This window comes from Leptidea sinapis, chromosome Z (genome assembly GCF_905404315.1).
Source record: "Leptidea sinapis chromosome Z, ilLepSina1.1, whole genome shotgun sequence".
Classification (NCBI taxonomy): Eukaryota; Metazoa; Arthropoda; class Insecta; order Lepidoptera; family Pieridae; genus Leptidea; species Leptidea sinapis.
In genome coordinates, this window is record NC_066312.1 from 18,712,670 (window position 1) to 18,737,772 (window position 25,103).

The 25,103-nt window shown below is 32.0% G+C and overlaps 1 protein-coding gene across 1 annotated transcript in view; it reads right to left on the minus strand.

The window, feature by feature from the left end:
• The window catches only part of LOC126978421 (sushi, von Willebrand factor type A, EGF and pentraxin domain-containing protein 1), a 102,570-nt gene that overhangs the window by 69,793 nt on the left and 7,674 nt on the right, over positions 1-25,103 (minus strand). The gene's annotated exons all lie outside the window — the stretch shown is intronic.

Genomic DNA, 25,103 nt, shown 5'->3' on the forward strand with positions numbered 1-25,103 from the left:
TTTAAGTACGGTGACACAAGTATGGATATTTATTTTCCTGCCGTAAGCAATTCTCACTCACAGATGTTTTCTTTTTTTTTAAACGAACTGTTGTTTTAAAATCAAAACAATTGAATTTATTAAATTGCATAATGGAATAGAATGGAATGAAATGGAAGAGCTGTCCATTATTGGCTTAACATTGTTAACACAATGCTCAGTCTGTTTTGACGTACAATAACAGCCTTTTTTGATGAACAAAACTCAACCATTTATAAATTACGTAATTGAGATATGTTTTTTCTATGACTATAAGGTGGGAGAATAGCAGAACATTCATCTGATGGTAATTGATACGCCCTACCCATTACAATCCCACTCAGGATTCTTCAAAAACCCAAAAATTCTGAGCGGCTCTATTTAAACGTATAAATAATTTAAAGTATTCAATATATAAGGACAACGTGAACTAAATTGAAGATTATTTTAGTATTTTAAATCTCTAACATTCGGATATGATTTTTATATGAAAAAATATCATCCTCCATCAAGTATCATCCTTATAAGGCATCATTTTGATGCTCCCATTCAAGGTCTCTTTAAAATCCAGTTACAAACATAAACAAATTTCCCCTTTCTAACTTTAATCTTATTTATTTACCGTGACATTGTTCCTAGCAAAAAATGGCCTAATTCTAGACATTCCGCTATTTTTACTTCTTAAAATGAACTGATTTTAAATGAACCGTCTGAACATGTATTTTGGAAGGAGGATGGAGGAGTGTGAAATTCGGCACAGTTATATTCTGAGATAATTTATACGTCTAGAGCCTTTCGCTGTTAGACAACCACTGAAAACAGGCCAGGTTTATTACATAAATCTGCGTGACAAGCTACGTCTTCCACTCACGATTTGTATGTCACTATGTGTTAGTGTATTGCCATGCCACCGGCCGGAATGTTAAAGAGACAGTTATCCAAACCTCAGTTTCAAAGAAAAGTTGGTCTGATTAACTGTTAGACAATACCATTTTTCACTGTTATTCTCTGATAAACACACACATATATATATAACGTACTTGTAATATTATAATAGTCACTGGTATGTGTACCTGTGATTGATAGTTCTCGAGTTAGTCATTTAATTCGAGCGCTCGAGTCTCTGTGATCGCACCCCAATTATTCAATATGCAGTTAGTGCGGAATGCTTCGGTCTTACGTCTACCCTCCGGATAGGGCCGTGTAATCAAATGAAAATAAATGAATAAATATTGAATTTTGGATAGGACTATTCCCGTCTCAGAAACAAGTGACAGTGAAAAATTCTACCCACAAAGCTTTTATTTACATGTTTAATACATCCTGTATTCGTAGTAGTAATTCTAATTTGATCCCATATTAAATCATAAATTTTAAGAAGGTTTTCCTATAATGTGCAAATATTATGTAATATTCTATAGAAATTTTCGTGTAAGTGGTTTCAGATATAATACGAATGGAATACTCAATTTACTTTAAAAACTTCAAAATTATATATTGTAAAATTATATTTAAGACCCTCTTAATAAGGTCTTTCATTCGACATAGTATTTTACAGTACATATTTTTTTATTTAAATTCATTTATTTACATAACAACTTACCTATACAGGATCTTATAAATTCACTAAATTTCTACCTTATCGTGCAGTCAATCCTGTCCCACAAGCACACAGCCGGTCTGAGGTTCGAGTCTCCTTAGGAGACGCCCCGCGACTGTTGTTGCATAGTCTTTGCGGCCTCCACGGCCCACGTCCTACTTCGCTGTGAAAGCCAGAGCTGCTAACAGCACAGAGGAGGTTTTAGTCGGTATGGGGTGTCCGCTTACGCGGACACTCGAGTTCCACATATTACGCCCCGGAACGTGTATCAAAAAAAAAAAAAAAAACCTCCTCTCAAAAAAAAAAAAAAAAAAAAAAAAAACTCAAAAAAAAAAAAAAAAAAAAAAAAAAAAACAGTCAATCCGGAGATAATTTAATGAACCCCTTAATGGTTACCATGTTATTACACTCGGACGTAGAAAATTGAATAAATATACAGTTTTTCACAAATAACACCATGATCCCGTTTAGTTCTTTTCTGTCACGATTTCAAGCAGCAGGTTATAATACCCAACACAAATATTTGTACGTTTGTCATCATGTTTGTGTCTGTGTGATGAAATAAAAAAATATTATGAACACGATACGGAAATGTGACTTAAGCCAATAATTAAGCGAATATTGTTGTTTGTAAAGAAAATGAAAATGTTTTCCTTGACATAATAACCGTCTATATGTTTACTAGTGAACCCAACAGACGTTGTCCTATACACACGTCTTAAATTTGAAAAATCTGTCCAGCCGTTAGGAGGAGTTCACTAACATACACATGAGCAGGAGAATTATATTATATGGACGTAATTGAGAATCTAAACCAATCGCAAATTCACTGAAACAAACAAAAAAATCATCAAAATCGGTCCAGCCGTTTAGAAAGTAGTTTAATTGTGAATATAAACCATTCTCGAATCCACCTGAAGACACACACCAATCTCAAATTCACTGGAACACACAAAAATATCATCAAAATCGGTCCAGCCGTTTAGGAGGTAGTTCAATTGTGAATCTAAACTATCCTCGAATCCCCTTGAACTCACACAAAAAATTTCATCCAAATCGGTCCAACCGTCTAGGAGGAGTTCAGTGACATACACACTCACAGAAGAATTATATATATAAAGATTTAACTACCTACTACTAATTAATTCAATTAAAAACTTGTAATCATAAATCTAGATACAATACTGTTACTGTGGAATGAATACCTCTTATGTCCAGAGGCTTAAACTATACAAGAAATAAAAAATGGTTATTTATGTCATTTATAATAATGGATTTAAAGTAAGAAATAAAGGTTTTTATTTTTCTCCATAGATAGCACTAACAGTAAGATAATTAGCTTCAAAGCTACGTGGTAAGTTGAAATATACTTTTGCATTCGATTTGTAGAACAAATATTATATGTTACACACCAAGTTTTTAAGTTTCTTTATGAGATGAGCATAACGGTTACCTGATACCTAAATTCGTATATATACCTACGTATATATCGCAGAAAAAAAAACAAAATTAAAAAACATGGCAATGCATCAAAACAGTCTGAGCATGAAACCATTTTGTGTTCCGAATTTTGTTTCTCGCATTGGAAAACATCCTACATTCATAATAAATGATGATGCATCACTGATATCAATTAAGACGTGCTAATAGCCAAGCATTGAAGATTCAGAGTTCAGACTTTGAGTTGATTTATATTATTCAGTTTATAGCCAAATAAATATGTTCTATCGACAATGTACTGTATGTTAATGGCACATTAGAAACTGTGTTAACTATAATATTAACACCAGAAACAATAATAAACATGTTATGCCTCCTACTCGGTCAAATCGAGTTACTATACTTATGGTTGGGCGATGTGATTTTACAAAATGATCCCAGAAAATGTATATTACAAAATTTTGTTATGATATTCAAAAGAATTGTTTAAAAACGGTTGTGTAGTTAAGGTTACTATAACATAACTGACTTTTTTTTAATGATGCCACATCACGTGACCGCCCGGCACTTTCAGGCAATTTTATTAGTAAATATTATTTTACCTAATGAAATTATATTTTAAAAAAAGAATCCCGTTTCTTGCGAGTTTCAACAAAGAGTTTCTTGCGCCCGTTTTTCGGGTTACATTTTGGTTGGTAGATTTTCACGTTCAATAAGTATTTTAAAATCCTAATTTGAAATATTTGAATTTTTAATGCATGAAAGGTGTTAAGTTCATTGACAACTTTACAACGAACTATGATAGTCAGTTATAATTAGTAGGTACAGACTTATAATATGTCTGTGTGTGTTAGTTTAGATACTGAAGTCTGGTAACCAAAAAAGGAAAGCGTTTACAATTATTTTTTATTACATTTTATCACTAAAATAAATTTGAACTTAATAATTTATATAATACAAAAAAAAGTGTGTAAACATAATATAAATAGCATAACAAGTGTCTGTTTGTTTGTTACAAAATAAATGCACATTTATGAGGCCAGTGACAAAACACACTTGTTACGTCTTGCGCCATGTTTTGGTAAACGGGCCTTACTCGAGTGAAGTGACAGATCCGTCTAAAGGGTGCACTAGTCGACGGACGGCACGAACTCGTTGATGGGCGCGGCTCAATGGCATACTATTTCATCCAACATCATGTGCGAAAGTGATACACGCTGTAAAGAGCAGTAAGAAGCTAGTGCGCTCATACACTCCAATATAATGATTTATAACGAAAAGAAGTACGTAAAATTTTATATATGGGCCGGGCCATTGGGCACGTGGATATTTTGAAAAATTACTGAATGAACTTCAAAATAAATTATTCAAAATTTTCAGTAACTAGTCTATCCCTGTATGGTAACAGTTTGCTATTTCCACACTCCATTAGTTGTTTTTAGGCCCAAAGAAGCGTTAAAATTACTGTAGAAATATCGAATTATTATGTACTATTATTTTACTCTATTGTTTCCTTACAAGCCTAGATAGTACTAAGACAAATAAAGTTTACTTTTCATTTCAAACGTCAATCAGGGTAGTAATCGCCATACGACGTTTGTATGGAAGAATGACCGTCTAGCGCAACCTTAAATAAGATACAACATGTGTTCTTGCAACTCGGCGATCGTCGATTATTGTGAGCATGTAGATTGTAGTCTATTGACAAACTGCAGATGTCTCACTAGAAACATCAGTTGATTTATTGACCACTTGTGCACACCATTGAGGATTGTAATTTTTTGCGACGGAAAGACGGAATTGCTGAGAAATGTTGTACGCCGGTCCTATCTAGAATTGGTTTTGGAATTTATATTATATTTATAATATTTCGTAGTCCAAGGAGCTAAAAGAGATCACATATTACAAATTGTACTTGATTAAATGATTATCCTTTATTATTAATAATAAGAATATAGAAAGTACTTACTTCGAATAACGCAAGTTAACATTTAAATATATTTTTTTTAAATTATTAAAACGCGTTAAATTATAACTCTTTTTAAACATTATTTGGTTATACTATCAATATCTTTATTTGTCTCGACGTTTCTGATGCTCTCCAATGTCCATTGTGGGTTTTGGCAAAATTGGTTAACAGTCTCCCCTTATTTAAAAAACCCAAATTAAACGTAGTAAACTAATCGAAGGGTTTGAACAAGACGTAAGTGAACGCTCTGCCCAGTATAATTCAGTTCCGCTCAAGATTATTGATTGAAGGAGCCCTTTAAATAGAAACAAAATAATGCTTGCACACCACGATGGCCGAAAAAGCCGCCGCTGTCATATCCGTTGCCGGAATCCAATGTAAGGAAGCCGATCGTAAAACTTTCGCAAACTGCCTGGGTTACTCTCATTCAAAACTACAAACAGACCTCCTATTTTATTCTAACACCCTAGTAAGGTAGGCTACCTACCACAACACGAAACATTATAGACAACCGGGAAACTCCTAATCGATCTCGATATAGTCAGGACCGCGACGCTACTGATATCACACACGCACGCACACACACTCAATTCACGTCGGCCCTCGACGGAAAATACAAGTTGTTTCTAATTACTATTAGATTTCCACTTGTTTCGGTCTATTCAGAATTCTCAAGTCAGGTTAGGTTACCTGTCACGTTGTTTAGGACTAAGCTTAAAAAATATGCACTGAGCTTTATTGAGAAAAAGTGAAAAGAAACTCACTGCAACTCTTTTAATTAATATTTACAGTATCAGCATTCGACAATATTTATTCAGTCCATGCAAAGAGATGCTATCAAAGTACTCGATCCATTCGACTTAGTCGAGTTCGTAAACAAATCAATAAAAACCTCAAAAGAGTTACTCGTAACGAGTGTAGAGGATGAATCATTCAGAACAAATTGCAAATATAAATAAAGGAAGCGTTTTGTTGATAAAATAAAGCTAAAACAAGAATAAAAAATTTATTTTAAACCTTAGGAGATAGCTTCCGCTACCAGTTGATTTATACTGTTTATTAGTTACTTTCTTTTATTGTAATTAGAATGTTATTCTAATTACATTAACTTTAACATTAAATTAAATTTGTAAAACGATGAAGCCGTAAATTATGAATTAAAAAATGGCGATGAGTTTGATGTCACTTCTTTTCACTAAAGCTAAACCTATTCCGAAGTGGAAGTAAATGTAAAATGCAAAATTCTTATAACATTCATAAGTGTCATTTCCGTCGCACTTTATCGACTACGCTACGGGAAGCTTCCTTAGAGCTTTGAGCATGAATAGGGTCATTTTGTTTGTTAAAATCTTGCTCAATTGTAAAATTTGTCATCCCTAAACAAAATTTTTCTGTGACCTCCCTTTGCGTACCGCTTGAATACTTGTTACGATTTTACTACCCTATTCTTTTATAAATTATCAGATAAGAAATTACCAGTACGTATCTTATAAGTCATCTTTGAAAAAATACGTGAAATGGTTCTAGGTGCTATCTTTATCTCCCGCGCCAACTTAGAATTCTTTCCCTTACTCCTTTGACCTCCTTTTTCGTACGAACACTACGTAGACGGCAAGATCATTTTCGGTCACAAACAGAAGAGGTCTCATTGTACGTTTTAATAGTCAGGTACACAAACATTTTACTTTTAACAAGCATATTGAGAGTTTTAAAAAGTGCATTTAGCTCCATACATACTTTGTGCAATGCAATCACAGCGATTCTGTTCTCTTTATCACCCCACTCACACACAAAATGAGAAAACTCAATGAACAATCGTATAAAAATGACAGGTTCCAAATTCAAATGTAATATTTTGTTTATTTTTAATTATAACAGTATTTATGGCTAGACTAATAAATTAATTGCAATTGCCAATGAAGTTTTCAATTCTTCCGTGCGGTCTTAAGCACACTATTTTTTGACATATTCTATATTTTGAAGGAATACATAATATCGGACAATAATTAAGAATTTAATCCGTTGATTGAGGCCTACGACTTCATCTCGTGCTTAGAAATTGCAGTCTCGTACAAGTCGCTAGCTTTTTTGCCTTATTGAATAACGTATAGCTTGCTATATTTATGTCAGCATAAAATACATACTGACGAAAGAAATTCATATGAAGTCTGAAAAGTTGCGTTAGTATTCAAGCGCTACGTTTTCATGTGTAGGGCCCCGAAGGTATAAGCCTAAGGACGCAGCCCACGACCACCCTATCAATATCAATTTTCAATTAAAAGGCTTTCAATTGCAGATGTACAGTTTCCCATCGAGAAAATTATTCATAATAAAAGTGTTCGTAGTGTCCCAAGCTTGCTTGTAAATAAAAAAAACTGTCATTTACCGATCACTGATGGAAATTTAATATTTTACTGCAAATTGATCATCTGCTTGGAAATATTATCAGGGGGAGCATTGGGGGCCTTCTTAGCATTGGATGCCGGTTATCCGCCGTAAGCATTAAATGGGCAAACACTATTTTGTTTTCAATTTTATGAGAGTAAAATTTGATTTCCATGAATCCTTAGCGGCAGTGCATTGTAATTGTCACGACCTACCACCTACCAACAGGTTGACCTTATTGCTCCTCATCACTTTCACATGAAATAAGTAAGACATTGTTGATAGTTCCATGATGTTTTTATGGATTAGAGAACCAGATAGAGACAAGGTCAAGGTTTTAAGGTCAAAGGTCAAATTTTACCCTCCTTACGTCAACGTATCGCACTAATCCGTCCGTCGCAAAATTTCCGCCCCTGTTTCATGATGATTTTCTCAACGAATTTTGGTGTATTTAACAATAATAGACATTTAATAATAGTTTAGATAAAAAAGAAGCCCCTGCGTTTCTTGAAAATTATTTAAATTTGAACCATGTTGAAACTTGAATCTTCTTTTGTTAATGTCCTCCTGGTACGTAATTCTAGGCGATATTACTGGTACTTAGAATTTTTGCTAAATGAATAGGTTAATAACCATAAACTTCGTATACTAGCGTAGCGAACCCTGTTTAAAAGTGAGATAAACAAAATTACCCAAATGTATGTATGTAAATATATGTAGTAGTAGTAATCTTCCTGTCATAAATATAGCTAAATTTGAGTTAATTCTTTACGACCTTCAATCAAAATCAGGTTACGGCAACAATATATTCTATGTTGCTGTCTGTATCTCCATTAGAGATATTCTTCTCTCTCTTTCTATTTTATGGGTTAGTTAGACCATCTGTTAACGTAGAGATGCGTTGCTATGCGCTTTAAATATATTTCTGTATAATGATTAAATAAGTAATCTTAAATAATTATCCGAATATTTTATAACTACATCATAACTAATTGTGAATTCGTATATACAGGATGGCCCTTATCCATACACAAAGATTTGTTCTTAACCAGGACCATGTCATCGATTTTAGTGACATGAAAAACTGCATTTATGGGTTTAAAATAAAAATAGTACTACCTATTTTAATTTTGAACCAGTCCAAACAGTCCTCTAATTCCGCAACACCACTCAGTTCGGGAATTGAACCCGGTAATTTAAAAAATTAAAACGTATATTATTTCAATTGTATATAAAGATTATTTATATTATCAAACAAAAATTGATTTTATTGAATTATTTAAAAAAAAGTATAAATATTCTACAAGCCGTAATACATTGCATAGATTGCAAAAAAAAAATGTTTATTACTAAATGGCAAAGTTAATAATACTCCCTCGATATTTAACTTATACGAGTATTGAAACTTAACTTGACAAAGAAATGACTAAACTTTAAAGCTGAGTTGAGCTGAATTCAGTATCTTTCTTTTAGGTAAGTGTAAAGCAAGGGTTTAAAGAGCATACTATTCAAATATTTAAATTAAAAAAAAACCGTAAATCAATGAAGGAATCCGTGCGACGGATCGGACGTCAGTACATCTACAGCAAGAGATATTATTTATTGTGCGCTCTTTGAAGTAATGAAAGCAGATCTTACCACTGCTTATAAAAAAAATCATCCCGATGAGACAATGACTGAATATTTTATCAGCTCTATGGAGATATCGATTTGTACATGTATGAACGCAAATCAAGCGGCCATGTCCAACTTTAATTAAATAACAGCCGAAAGCTTCTGCGAGAAAGTTCGCCGAAGCTTTTGCTCTATTTGTTTGCAAAATACTACATAGTTGGTCTGATCTGGATGGAGATCTCTTACATTTTCATCTGAAATTGTTGTATAAATTTGTATCGAAAAGTTATTTTATTTAAAAAAAGGCACACATCACTTAATACCATTTTATTTTAGTTCCTTTTTGTTCGTTTCACTCGTGGAAATCGTAATATCATTATTCATTCTGAATTAATATTATTAATATGAAATACTAATTATAAGCTTATAGGTACATTTACTGATGATTAAAACTGAACTTTGTCAGGAAATTAACTCAAATAACTCGAGGCGATAACTACTTTACAGATTTCACCGATAATCGAATTCGATATTGTCATTTTCCACGAAAACAAGCTTAAAGCCGCAAAATCGGGTACGACGAACATGGACTTAGATTATGTTGTAATCTAAGTTAGGCTCAGCGTTAACGAATCTCCCAGGTTGCACCGTGTATGATCGATACTTGCGCCCGACAGCCGTCCAGCCTAAGCTGAACCCCATTAAACATGTTCGAACAAATCGATTTCAACTTAAATTACATACAACAAGGATAGTTATCGAACTTCTTCATTATTACGTATATCATATATCAGTTATAGCTTAGTTATAGCAAATCGCAATCACATATTCTTACTATAACACTCAGGCTACGTCATTATTGGGTTATCGAAGGACATACAGAAAGACAAAGATTTAAACAACCGTCGAATTTGTGTTAGTCATAGTTTTAAGTAATACTAGAGAATATTTATAATGAGACTGATCTTTTCTAAGTGTCATTGATAATAAACGAATTTAAAAATGCAACGCCTTGCTCTTATTAGTAGCAAGGTATATCAAATAAACATTACCTTCGATATTATACACGATACATTCATTTGTTTTTGTATTTTTTTTTTAAATATCATTTATCATTCTACAAGTGCAATAATTTTAAAATTAGTCTGAGGTAATTACTTATTATTTTGACTTTTATTTAAAAACAAAAGAACAATAAAGACAAATGTTAGTATTCATATACATTATAAAATTCCTTCATCGGATAGATTTTTCTAAATCAATTCATGCTACATTCAGGTAATCTGCCTGTTGATAGATAGCTAATACGAAACATTCATCAGATCAGTTTTACACTAAATTTATTTTTCGTATTAAATACGTGACTTAATTAGACTGATAGAAGTCCAATATCAATTGTGTATTTTTTTTTAAATAAATATTAAAAAGTGAAATAAATTACAACATTAATTGCTTATTTCTCTAAGATTATGGCCTAAACTAACTAGCTACCAGACACTTTGTACTTCTCCAAATCTTTTCATTACTTTAAACAATAATAAATAGGAATTTACTTCATAAATTTTATGTGTCAGAGGGAGACAATCAATCATTAAACAACATAGTTGTTTTTTTTTTAATTTTTAAAATGCAATTCCTATCACCTATTATATATATTACCGGCTGCGTAAATATTGTATAGAATCACTAGGCGAATTATTAAGTGAATGTAATAACATACATTACCTTAATCGTCCAGGCATTCTATTGCTTGCTGGTGACATATTAACTTGACTGACTGACCGCCAGATGTTTATTCATTAACAGCCGTTTTCAATAACCTATCTATCCTTAGTTTAACTTACGGATACGTTGCTGTCACCGTTTAATGACAAATTCTTATCTATCCATAGTTACGTCCAATACAGTTACGGCCGTTCCCAATATACAATCAACAGATAGAGATAAATTACTACCTTCTACTGTTAGTAATTTGCTGTCAATAATCTGAAGCTGTCCCAATATACCCGATAAGTCATTCTTATCGCCTTATATTGGTACGCGTGAAGTGTAATATCCATACAAACTTCTATCGCTGATAAGCTATACATCGTCCCATTGACAGACAGTGTGTACGTATAAGATGAGTTACCGTCTATAAGTTTATTGGGACAGAAAAGTTAAAACGATAGTTACGATTTTTATCTCAAGTAACAGATAGACTGAATATTGGGAACGGCCGTTATAGTCCTATGCTATCTCTCAATAGGTTATTGAAATGTAAAACGTAAAAGGATAGATTGTCTACGTCTAGTAAGTTAAACTAAGGATAGATAGGTTATTGAAAACGGCCTTAAATATAACACCGTCACTTTCTTTTTTATTTTGACAGTCAAAGGTAGCATGTGATATAGTGAAACATTAAAATATGCTTCCCTCTCCCTCCTTCCCTTTCCCAAGATCCCCCCCTCCCCCCCCTCTTATATTTATGTTATATATGTATGTATACATATCTATGTATTTATTTACCTTAGTTTTAAGTTCTAGTCATTAGTCTTAAGTTAGGTTAAGTGATAGGTTACGATTAATATTACGTTATATCAATAGCAAATAGCCAGGTTTTCCCAGTTTCCTGGATTCCCCCCCCCACAAACCTCATGTATTAGTTTTTAAGCATAATAAAGTTTTATCCCTCAATACGTAGATAGGGTTGTAGAAATAAGTTTTCTGATACCTACATATATAAGGCTTAATTGTAAATTGCTTTAATAAGTAGATTTAAGTAATTTTGTAAAATGTATTTAATACCAAATATAAAAATCTTGAATTTGATTTTTTTTTTTTTTAAATATGCTTTCTGCAACTGGCGGTGAATCTAGTGTAGGACCACGAATTATTTATACTCTAATATAATGGCATAATAATACGTAAACTAGACCATTTACAGCAATCACTGTCTCAACATATCCTTAAAAATGGAACAAACGTAACGAAAACGATGTTTTGTTAAACATATGTTGCGGAAAAGTATCAACCACTTGTTGGCCTTCGTTCACTTGCCACGGTCGACAGGACACTACATAATTTATAGACTCATTTTATTATCGAATGATTCCATTACGTATATTAATTGTTATTTTAAAAATCATATTTACGATAAGCGCATAGGTAATAATTTTATTATAACTGACCGGTCATATCCATTTTTTTAAGGCCGCTAAACTAAGAAATCGCCAAAATAGCGCATACATAATTGAAACCTTTCCTGACATTGATTTATTTATACTATATATTATTGATTTATTTATATTATAGCTTATACTTTTACAAAAAATAATTGTATGTCTACAAAATATAAGATGATAATTCATTATTTCATTGCATTTCAATTTTTATAGACAGTGCGAAAATATCACCAAAATACCCCTAACTTTTACAGTTCGAGCCATGCTTATCATTCAATTTAGATAAAAATTGTACGAATATTTATTAATTATTGTACACCAATACTATTTAACATGACATAGTTTTGTTAAGAAAATTGTATTGTTTCTAATTCTGAATTAAAACTATGATAATTTTGTGCGAGAGGTAACCTAGCTCCGCTCGATTCCTCAAGGCCATTGGCTCGGTCCCCGGCCTTAAATATTTTTATTACAGTTCAGTTACATGTGAAGTAAATATAATACTTCAACTTAAGCCCGCGACTTTACCTGTAGGTTTGGTTGCGTTTATTATTAGCTGTCTTCTAGTGAATGTCTAATCCAAATTTGCGCAAATAAGTCAGAGCAAAAGACATAAATTAAATTTTTAAAATTGATATTTATATAAAGTTCGTAAATATACTTCATAAAATGATGTTAAATTGAAATTTCATACACTTCAATTGTTTTTGTAAATATTAACTTATAGCGAAGCTTGTATGAAATTGTTAAAGCAGCTTTGTAAAAATCATCCTTAAAAAGGCAGATCGTTGCCGAAGTATATGGTACTTCGTTTGACCGCCTCGAAGTCGGTTTGATTTGAACATTACTACAGCGAAATAAGGTGTTAATTTGAATGAATGTTCTAATGTTGTCGTTTATTTGAAAATGTGTGCGTTAGCTAGTTTGATATTTCATTTATATCATCATTTAAATGTCTAGATAGACTGTGACAGCTGTGAAAACGTCGAAATAAATTGAGTTTAGAGTTAACCTCTATTTTGAGCAATGCACGCACACTAACACAACTGTCGTACAAATCGCGAGTGTAAGATGTAGCTTGTCACGCACACTAAACTATTAACACGTGCCCGCAGGATTTGTGAAAAAATGAAATTCACGTCGATGAACTATAACTATTCCAATAGTAGGTTTAGTTTGCCATAGAAATCTTCCTCGAAATAAGATTCATTTAATATATTGGGAAGGGGTGCGAAAACGGGAACTGGAACTGGGATAGAACATGAGATAAACTTCAATTCCAAACTTGCGAAGTCGCGGGCATTAGCTAGTATATTATAAATAGCACCACTCGATATTATTAATAATGCAGCGTAGATCGAGTCTTAAATGCTTTATGTTTAAGTGCTTTCATTGATGATATACCGTACTTTTCATCCATACGGGCGGGTGAAAAGGTAGATTAATATTCCGGTCCCCTACTATTGATCTATTCAACTTCTACCGGTGACCTGTACCTATTCAAGCATATTAATTGATTTACTCTGTGCCGTGTTTCATACCATATTCACGACAGTTTCATAAATATATTTCGACACACATACGATAAAAGAAGTTTAGTCTTAATGGTCTTATTAAAATAAAATCGAAAAATAAAAATCTACTTTGAAATTTTTAAAATCGGTTTCACTATACTAAACATAGAACCAAAATCTTCATAATCAAATATTATTATTATACTAGCTGAGCTCTAGGTTCTGTGATTATTAGTTTTTTACACTATAAATTATTAATTTTAGATCATGTAATTAAAGAGATTCACAAACCAAGTCAACAAAACGCATACCGCTCATCAAAGCCTTATTTGTGAATCCTTGTATTATTTATAGGACTATTCTCTTGTCGTGAAAAAATATGCGAAATTCCTTTCAGGAATCAAATCAATATCCGCTGCAAATAAACAAATACTGATAGAGTTTATCAAAATATGCTCTTCAAAACCCTCTATAAAACTTTTTTTCTTCTTAAAATCAAATCAAATCCTCTTTTTTTTTGTTGCGAAACTTGTATATTTTATCTACTTATTGCACTTTTTTACACCACAAAAACAAAATATAACTTAAATATTAGTATACATATTAATTTCACTAGCTGACCCGACAGACGTTGCTCTGTACATAATAAATAAAATACTGATTTTTAATGAATTTTCCTAGAATAATTCATAACAAAAAGAATTTTTTAGTAAAATATGCTCTCTGGCACTATGATGAAATTGTTTCACAGCAGAAATATTAAAAAAAAACTCATACAAAATTTGTCCAAACAAAACAAATATTGGAAATAAAAATAATTGTGGATCCCAAATCGAAATGAAAGCTATCCTATGTCTCAAGTTGGACTAAACTGCACTCCATGAAGTAGTCCTCATTAAAATTCGTTCATTAGTTTAGGAGTTCACTGGAAACAAACATCAGTGCACTGGATTTATATATATTAAGATATGGTGCAAATATCGGCCTATATAGTGATTTTTCCCAGGCCTATATTTGTTATACAATAAAAAGAGAAAACGATACATTAAAAAGGTAAGAAATTGTCAAAAATAACAGACATATACATATATAATATAGTAAGATATAGATAAATATAGAGGAAAAAGAATACATAAATAAAAAATGGAAACAATAATTTTCATTTCTGATTGTAAATTATTGTTGTATTATGTTATCGGATACAACATACAGATGCTATCATATAGAGGACAGACAATGTTTTGTATAATACCCACAATGATCATATGTATACATATGTACATCATATTTAGGTATGTACCCATGTAAGGAAAGTGACAGTTTTGAGTTTTGTCTGCAAAGTTAATGAACCTGCCGAGTCGAACTTAGCGGTTAACTGATATTGAATTGGGTTGGGCAATGTTTTGTGAAGTCCACGTGTGTAGGTTGAGTAATATATTTTCTTTAGAATATAGAATATAGGGTTGAATTTATAAATTCACAAGGAAATTCCAATAATGATGATTGTTTAATTTAAACAGATTAGCAACGCAGGCGAACTGGTAGGGAAGTGAGGACATGTAATCAAGGGCTTGACACACACTTAGGGAGCCTTTACCTAGCAGAGCGTGAAGCCGGGATGTAATTAATAAGGCTTTGTTGATTACCAGACCTGGTACATGGTGCATAAGTAGACGTCATATTAAATTAGTAGTAGATCAAGCAAAGATCGTGAATATTAAAGGAACGAATACAACCATAATTAAATAAATAGTTAAGAACTTTATTCTTTATAGATACAAAAACATCAATTAATCAATATGATTGCTTTTGATATAATGCAATTTCGAAAAGGACATATTATGTGACATAAATCAAATTATATACTTTTTAGAACCAATGTATTGTAATGTAGGTACATCTATTTTGCTCAAGATTTAATAGAAAATATTACTTTAATTTTAAGTATAAAATATAAATCTACTTAATAAATTTAAACATACTCAAAAAAAAATGTTATTTTTTTGCATTTCTGAATATGTTAAGTTATTGGGACGTAATGCATAATCCAATAAATTCACTTTTTAACATAACAAAGACAAAATTGACTTTTTATATTTTGCTTAAATGAAAGGCGGAATTCGATTACTGTTGCGTTATAATTAAAAGCAACAGTTTCCTATGAATTATTAATATGTAAAATTTTAACTTCATGTTTTTCCGTAACGAAGCGAAGCTTGGGGTATATTAACTCATGGTCCGTATCAAAGTAACGGTGTTACATTGTGTTGTTGGCACATTGGCAGTTGCCTGTTGTGCTACAATAACGCTTTTAAGAGAAAATGGCCTTGATTGGCAGCTATACAAAACCAAACGAACCAGTGAGGTCAAGCAAAACTCGACGCTAAATAACCTTGCAGTTGAGTATTTTTTGCATTTGCTCTATTTGAGATATAGGTTTTAAAATTTTTGTTTGTGGTAACTTTGGTAATACTGAGTGGTTCTCAGTTTGGAAACGATTCAATTAATAACGTTTTTACTAAAATTTTAAATCACTGAACGTCAAAAACTAAAAGCCTTTCAAAAATTATGTCTTAGACATAATGATGAGAAGAACTGGCGCATGTAACTTATACGGCTCTTTATTTTATATCATTTTATTTTATTATCAAATAGCCTGAGGGCGGTCACTCCATTCTCAAGGCATTATTAAGAAAGTCATTTATGATATCTTACCACATAAATATTTTTCAACAATTCTTTTCAATTTCGTAATACATTTCTTTTGTACGTTTTCTGGTATTATGTTGTAAAAGCATATACGTGGTCCAACAAAAGATTTACTATCTCGTCGACATTATCGAGTAGAAGGCATAACAAGTTTGTTCCTAGTTATTTGTCGTTAAATAGAAGCGACTTAGGCTAAGTCGCGTGGAACAATATTCACATACTATTTTCTACCTGTTGCGCGACATTCGAAAATCGATATACGACATGACATAGAGAGGACTGTTGCGCGGTAGTTATAATGAACTTTCATGAGGGTCTCGTATGAACCTTTATTTAAAATATTATACCTTTATTTTGTGAGTCCGAGAGCTCTTTACGAACGAAATACACTTTGGTATGATGCGTTTACTATTGATACCACAATGTTATTTTCATCACGTCGTTGTGTGGTGTCCTAAATAATATATTATAAATGCGAATGTGAGTTTGTTTGTTACGATTTCACACCTCTCGTACTAAACAAGTTTTACTAACCCTTAAAAGAAGGATGGCGAGTAAGCATGTATTTTGGGACCCAATGAAAGAAGTGGCGTACATCATGGAAACTTATTAATAATTGTAGAACGTAACAAAATTAAGAAAAAAGCAAATCGTAAGTAAGTATAAAAAATGGGAGAAAAAAGATATAGTATCTAAACGTAAAATATAACCTAAAATTATTAAACGATAATTTTTATGTGGAAGGTTTTCCATCAGTGGGTTATTAGTAAAAAGTGCTAATTATTGAGGAGTAACAATTCGTTCTTTTTCAAGCAGGTAGGTACCTATCGATAGTTTTAAAGAAGTAACCAACTCATTTTAGTATCCAAAAACAATAACTTACTGAATCTTATTGTGAATTACAACTGATTTGAGTAGGTATACATAGTTCCATGGTGTCGGAACATCCAAATAAATAATGACAAGGACTGTCATGTCAAAAAAATGGTGATGTCAATTGTTCCGTTACTGCAAGATTACTTATTTTTAATAATTATAATAATTTCTTTCTTTTGACTAGCGCCTCAATAATTTTTATATAATCATCGTATAAACTTGTACTTGTACGATGATTCCTTAATTTTTTAAATTATGTGGGTCCATTCTTGGCATCGTCCTTTATATATATATATATAATCACAATCACATGCTAGTTGCCATACTCCTTCGAAATGACTTTATTAATTATTGTCTGTGAGTCGCACGTAATTTTTAAACCATTTTTTTTTAATAATTTATATGGTAATACAAGGTATTAGTCAAGGCTAGTCATATATAAATATAAAATATAAACCCCCTTATTCATAATAGTCTGCTAACTTAAAGCATTGCTAATTCTCACTCTGTCTTCTTCTATTGACCTAAGTCAGAATGATCAAAAACACTCCTAAGCGGCTGTTTAAAGTTAGCGGACCATTATGAACAAGGGGGAAAGTGTGTAAATGGTGTGTATATAGTACTATTACGACGTATAGTATATCAAACATCGTCGCGCCTTTTTCTGCCGTGAAGCAATAATGTGTAAGCATTACTGTGCTTCGGTCTAAAGGGCGCCGCAGCTAGTGAAATTGCTGGACAAACGAGACTTAACACCTTGTCTCAAGGAGACATAAGGTGCACAGCGCAATTGCAGTGCTGCTGTCATTTTTGGATTTTTCAAGAATTCTGAACGCCACTGCATTGAATTACCATCAGCTAAACGTCTGGCTCGTATCGTCCCTTATTGTCATTAAAAAAAACGCCGTAGAAATATCACAAGGTTAAGTTTCTATTTTTGGTAGTTGACATAAGAATTTGAATTACGAACATCCCTATTAAATAGAAGAAAAGAGTCAGACCACTAGTTAGTTGGTAGGTTAATAATGTTTGTAGAAAATATAATCATGTTAAATTAAGTTAATCATCATAAATCAACACGGCTTTATAGACATGTATATATAATTTGCGTCACAAATAGTTGTATTTACTGGATAAAACAAAATTAACGCGATTTAACTCTGCGTTCATTTTTATAAAGCTATCTGGAAGGTTATTGAGCCGTATTTATCCAAGCAATAGCATAGCATTAATGAAATAGCTTGCACCGAGAAAAGCGCGTGCTCTAGATATTTCTTTCCTCTCCATAAAACGTTCGAATAACGTTGGAAGCCCAAGATGTACTTACGATTAATCCAACGATCTGGACATTGGTTTGATTTATTTAATAAAATTTGATGTATTACTATACAAATGCAAACTATTTTTCCCAAATTATTTTTCATGTTTTATTATTAATTTTTATGGCAATACCACGTTTGTTGGGTCAGCTAGTAATATACATACATGGGAAACGAATCATTCTCGTTCAATTTTTAAAATTCCTGTCAAAATCTGATGCACACAATAAAGTGAGCGCTGTGTTCTTCAAATTTTTCTCACAACCTGTTTGGTGTTTTCCGCTCTATGACACATATATTATATTTGTTCTCTTTGACATGATGGTGACGCGAGCTAAGTGATTTATTCCTTATCCCTATTATAGAATAGTACCTGAACGACCGAGCCTTGCTCTGATTTTAAGAAGGTACAAAACTTGAACAAAAAAGAACTAATAGGATATCTGGATTCGAACCGGGGTCCTCTGCTTTCCGTATCACCCAATGTCCCATCTGAGCTATTATAGTCTTGTATATACCAGCGAAATCTGTTTCTCATTAAAACACGGATAAAACTACATTTTTGTTAAATTGAAACCCAGCTAGATCCATTTATCGCCCCCGAAATCCCCTGTATACCAAATTTTATGAATGTCGTTGGAGCCGTTTTCGAGATTCAGATTATATATAAATATATTAAATCCAAGAATTACTCATTTAAACATATAAGATACTAGTGTACAGACCATAAGACAGCCCGATAATGCGTCATCAATAAGGTATATTTATTACAAAATACAAAAGAGTTAACTCCGAGCGTAGCTGACTGCTTATGACTTGTGATTGAAAATTGGTCCGAAAACAATAGATTACCTTTTCTACTTTCTGTATCTCCGTCGGAGATGTTACTCTCTTCGCTTTGTTTGTTTAAACGCTAGTATATTATAAGTCCAATATCTCATTTTGAATTCAAATTTCTTAAAGTTTCATATTTCATTACATACTAATATGACATTGAATCGCAAACTAACTAAGGTCAAAAAAGAAATAAGTATTAATGCTATCATTTATTTACAAAAAGTTATAGAACACCCATCATAAACGTGTTCATTCTCGCTCATATTTTCTAGCTTCACCAGTTGATTAAATTTTATATTACTTCTATGTACTGGAAAATTTCTTCCATCGTTTTCCTTGTGGAATTGGTTTACGATTACTTTCGATATCCACCCACGCTGGCCACCAATATCTTATTGAACTGGAAACATTCATTGAAAGTTTAATTTCACTGAGATTTTCGTTTATATTTTTTATTTTATGAAAATAGGGACGGGACGAGCAGGACTTTCCGTTGATGTTAATTGATACGCCCTGCCCATTACAATGCCGTACCGCTCAGGATTCTTGAAAAACACAAAAATCTGAGCGGCACTATAATTGCGCTTGTCACCTTGAGACATAAGATGTTAAGTCTCATTTGCCCAGTAATTGCACTAGCTACGGCGCCCTTCAGACCGAAACACAATAATGCTTACACATTACTGTTTCACGGCAGAAATAGGCGCCGTTGTGGTACCCATAATCTAGCCGGCATCCTGTGCAAAGGAGTCTCCCTCTGGTCCAATTATCTTTGAGGTCTGGATTTGGCGGTAAGATATAATTAATCTTCCGAGCACTCGCTGCGACCAATCCTGTAGAGGCCCAAATGTGACCTTTACGCAACGCAAATAAAAATAGATGTTCACAGATTACTGGATCTGTTATATTATTCATTATTATTATTCATGCGCTGATTGCAGTTTCATAGATTTTTGATAATGGAATATATTTTTTTATAGTAATAGTTTCTTTATGTATAATTAAATGTGTTTAAGCGCAATAACTTGCCAACAAACTGTTAAAGTTTGGTATGATATATTATTATTGTTATTATTATTATTATGTCAAAAGTGTAATTATTAAATTTAAAAAAAAGATAGACTAGAGATAAGAGTAGTACGCCACGCCTGAGGGATTGGCAGTATCTTAAACTCAATACCCAGCACCCTTGTGACTCCGTTAGTACCGGATTCTTAACAATCCAATAAACGGCGGTCAAACGACTAATGAAGAATTGTTGGTGGTTGATGGGAGTATCTTAGAGTGTTAATGAAAACGTACAAGATTAATAATTTTACCTCAGTTTTCAAAAAAAATTATAAGTAACCATAATGAATGAAACAGGTTTTTTTTATTGATCTCAAGATATTTGATGAGAGATATTCTTTAAAACTTTTTAGTAAATTCTTAAAAACGAGATATAAGACGGTTTGATAATATAGGTACATAGATATACACACAGGATACATTGTTAATTAAATAATATAATAAAACTGCCATGAAACGTACCTACTCTTAAGGCAGAATTGAATTTTAATCTTATAATCACATAAGTGGAAATTAATTCATTTGGATTCGCTTTATAAGCCCTTTGTGTGCTTATCATATCAACGGATGTTCATTTCATCGGATATTTTATCAGTTTTTCCGCGGAGTTACTCAGAAAGATGAAAATATAATCCATCGCTAATTGATATTTCTAAATGGTTTCTCTTTGATGAAAGCCAAAAAGCGGATACATTGCAATCATATTATAGAAATTGTTTGTACGGATTAAAAATATTTCAAAACAATATTCGTTATTGCGATCCGTTTGTAATTTTATTTTTGTAAAACCGGCTTCAGGAAATGAAGTATCAAAATGATTTGTAAATGTTTTATAGAAAGCTGTAGTTCACTAGATTGTATCAATTAAGGTAAATAATACTTAATTGTTTGGCAGTGCTACTTAATTCTGAAAACCGGTCAGACATGCGATGTCGTCATAGTGTGGGTTGCTTACATTTTGACCGTGTTCACTGGGCGTAGGTTGATGTTTATAGTGCAATGTCACAGTTAATACTTTTTCATATAAATGCCTTTGTGTTCGTTGGACATAATAAAATTTTGAAATAGTTTGATCGATCAGATTAATTCTTATCGACGTCAATGACGTCAATTTGAAAATTAAATACGCCATTTAGTTGTTTTTAGGCTCCGCTCACGGACAGCTCTGGTATTCCACCAGAGGTTAAGAGATGCATTGGTGGCTTGAGGTTTCTAAGTCGTATAGCCGCCCGAAATTAGACTTTAAAAATATTGTACTTAATTTAAAAATAATTGTAAAACGATGAACCTGTAAATCTTGAAATAAATTATATATTGCCGCTCTGGTAGTGAGTGGTAAATGTAAAAGGAAAAGAAATTATAATTCATAAGTGTCATTACCTTTATTTAGTTTTATTCTAACTTGTTAATAAGTAATGAAATGTGCTGTTGACTTTATGAAATACAAAATATATATGTGTGTCTGTAATAGGTACCTACATAATATAACTACTATATATATAAAGGTACAGAAAACCGATCTATATATCGTTAAGATAGTGATATGATATATATTGTTCAAAGTGTTATTGCTCCTCATTAAATATACATCTATGCTAATGAAATTACTGTTCCATATTTCCTAGAAATTTTACTTTCGCTGTTTGTATTTTTAGGTCATCGTCACTATGAACTTGAATTCGAATTCTGTATCCTAGTTCAGATAAAAACGAGTAATGAAAGTTGATTTCATGCTGATTTAGCTAATTAATTAATAACTATTAACTTTTGATTACTTTCTGTTTTAAGGTATGCTTCTATTGATATAAAAGAAGTAATCAACTAAATTATTCACTGATGTGAATACTGAATAAAATAGTAAGGGTTTAAGTTTTTTGAATTTAATATCTGTAACAGTTACCGAATAATCGCCTGTCCACACTTAACAATTACATCCTGGTATATAGGCTTGTGTAATATAAAGTGTTACAATGTGTACATAAATTAAGCTGTTTGTTTTCCAATAAATAAATTAAATAAAAATAAATATTATAACGATTTTGTTTAAGCATTGAACTCATTTTGTTACAAATTCTATACCAATAGTATTCAAATGATAGTTTGACAAATTTTTCAGATCATAACAATTGGTTATACCTGCCGTCAATGTAAAACAGGTAAATCAATATTAGAAATTTGACTGTGTAATCTTAATCCAATTTTTCCGGACTAGTCTACTAATAAAATACTTTTGATCTATTACACAAATGAGTGAGTTTCGCTTCCCATTCGGATATTCAACTATTCAGGTAACATGACATGGGTGGTGTATGCTGTAGTTCTGATGATACAGAACTTAGATGCAACATGGGCTGCAGTGAACAGTTCCCAATGAGGTTAAATATACTCGACTGTCCACTTACTCCACACATTAAGTGTACTGTGTGTATAAAGAAAAAAATTCTAGAATCATCCAAACAGTTATGGAGAATGTTAAATTGTTATTATTTTCTATAACATAATATCTCGTTGGATATTCAGAATCTGATTGAGTGAATTTGATATGGCAGTTTTAAATTTCGAGCGAGGTTATTAGATATAAGTTATTAATCTTTAGTTTTTGTCTTTTGTTTAACAAAAAAAAATTAATACCAAAAATGTCAATTTCATGCAAATATGATGAATGGAATCCGGTACTATAATAAATAAATACCTATTGGGATTAATAGGCTTCGTAGAGTGTGGAGAAAGCTGAGCGCCGACAGCTGGCCTCAATCGATCGACCAACTACAACGACCAACTACAAATATTAGAAGAATATTGACTATCAAGACATCTCAAGTTTCAACGTATATTTTTTACATTGATCATTTTGTAATTCAATGTAGTCGTAATAGTATTATGACGTGCTAGTTCGATATATTTCACTATTATCTGCTGCTTTTGTACGCTATAATTTTATAGGATGTATCTAATATCAAATAAATGTATGTATTATGTTAATACTAGCGGACCCGACAGACGTTGTTCTGTTATAAAAAAAAACTCTTGCGGGTAGAATTTCTTTAAATTCCTCATCTTAGCTGATCTCTACTCGGCGAAAGGAATATTGCTACCAAATTTCAAGTCTCTACGCCTTTTGGTTCCAGAGATATCGTTATGAGTGACTATATACGTGGAAATCTCTTATGTATAGATATATATATATATAATAGATTTACGCTAGATGATCTTAAAATCGAAGAATAAAATGTTAGAAGAATATCGAGTATCGAAACAGTTAACTTGGAATGATTTTTTTTAACATTGATCATTTTGTAATTGCTCATAGTCGAAATAGTATTATTCGATATAAGTATTTCATAGAAATGTTATAGAATTAACCTGATATTAAATAAATAAATGTATTTTAATATAATTGCGCTAAATGATCTTAAAATCGAAGAAGGAAATGTTAGAAGAACATGGACTATCGAAACACTTTAAACGATTTTTTTGTAACATTGATCATTTCGTAAATCCTCGTAGTCGAAATAGTATTATGACGCGATAACTCCATACATTTCACTATTATTTCCTGCTTTTGTACGATATAATTTTATAAATGTACGTATTATATTAATATGTATACTAGATGACCTTAAAATCAAAGTACCAACTGTTAGGGGAATATTGAATATCGAGTCAGCTCAAGTTTCTTGAACGAATATTTTATACATTGATCATTTTCTAAGTCGAAATAGTATAATGACACAATTATTCGATATATTTCATAGAAATGTTATAGAATGAATTTGATTTTAAATAAATGAATGTATTTTATTAATATTTACGCTAAATGACCTTAATATCGAAGAAGCAAATGTTAGAGGAATATTGACTCTCGCAACAGCTTAAGTTTTTTACACGACATTTTTTTGTAACGTTGATCATTTTGTAAGTCCTCGTAGTCGACATACTATGACGCGATTTTTCGATATATCTCACTATTATTTGCTGCACGATATATTTTTATAGGATGATTCTGATTATAAATATTTGTATGTTATTAATATTTATGCTAGAGGTCCCAAAAAATAAATTAATGAATAAAAGTAAATAAAACGACGTTTCGAAGTGTATTGTATTGTTTTTATTATGTAAGAAGATTACAAACAAGCATGGTCACCTAATTGTATGTAATTAATGCAGTTCATATTCGCTTGTAACATCAGAAGAGAATCGAACCGGGAGCTTCGTGCTGAAAGTCAACGTTTCAACCTATTGCACCACCCATGCTTTGTTTTTTGTAATATTTTTTTATGAAAATAAGAGACGAGACGAGTAGGACGTTCAGCTGATGGTAATTGATACGCCCTACCTATTACAATGCAGTGCCGCCCGATTCTTGAAAAACAAAATAATACATAAAATAAAATTGGAGTGTCTGTTTGTAATATTGAAATAACCGTTTTTTACTACGTGTATATGAATATATATACAGTACATAAACCAAAATAATATTTTTTATAATTTTTGTCTGTCTGTTTGTTCCGGCTGAATCTCTGAAATGGCTGGACTTATATTAGGGGACTTCTATTGGCAGGTAGCTGATGTAATAAGGAGTAACTT